The sequence below is a fragment of the Sinocyclocheilus anshuiensis genome, unplaced genomic scaffold, assembly GCF_001515605.1.
Source record: "Sinocyclocheilus anshuiensis isolate Anshui unplaced genomic scaffold, SAMN03320099.WGS_v1.1 scaffold483, whole genome shotgun sequence".
In the NCBI taxonomy this organism is placed as follows: Eukaryota; Metazoa; Chordata; class Actinopteri; order Cypriniformes; family Cyprinidae; genus Sinocyclocheilus; species Sinocyclocheilus anshuiensis.
The window spans coordinates 924007-924869 of NW_015552580.1; positions in this window are offsets into that span (position 1 = coordinate 924007).

Here is an 863-nt window from a genome sequence, read left to right on the forward strand (position 1 = left end):
ATGATCAGATCAGTTGTGTTTGCTCTTGTCACTGGTGCTCTGGCAGAGTGGGTGGCTTGTACTGTAGGTGTGAGCACTGAAAACTCTCTGTGCAGACGGCAGGTGGCCAGAATACATCATGCAATCATGGCTGTCACCACTGGATGTCAGTATTGTATAACGACTGTTTCACGAATCCAATCACAGTGTTACACAATTTAGTGCTCTATTTATTATGTATATATATCATCCAGACACCATATAATAGATTGCACTTTATCAGGTTTCTCAACACTTTGATCATAAAAACATATATATGAGATTCAGTTGTCAAAAATGCTGAGTAATGTTTCCTTCATTTTACTCAAATAAATAAATGATAATCAATAAAATGTAATTTTGAATGAAAAAAAGTCCAGAGGACAGGAGTTACTCATGTTAATCAACAGCAGAGACAACATTTGTTCACATCACTATCACTCATTGTTCCAAAACAAATCACATTGCAATCCACATTGGTTTGTCCACTGTACTCTCAAGGCGCTGTTTTTTTTTCCCAGGACACATAAGAACATGAAGTCTGAGTCTGACCACAGTACACTGAAGAGGAGCGAGAATAACGTAGGTAAGAGGAGAAACATGTGGCTGGTGTGAGCGATACTTCTCTGGCCCTCTCAAGCCCCCGCTGAGCGTGATCAGATCAGTTGTGTTTGCTCTTGTCACCAGGGCTCTGGCAGAGTGGGTGGCTTGTAGGTGTGAGCACTGAAAACTCTCTGGGCAGACGGCAGGTGGCCTGCCAGAATACATCATGCAATCATGTCTGCTTGATACAGGAGGTGAAGAGGTCTATCAGAGAAAGAGACACAGTGCTAGATGAAGTACAC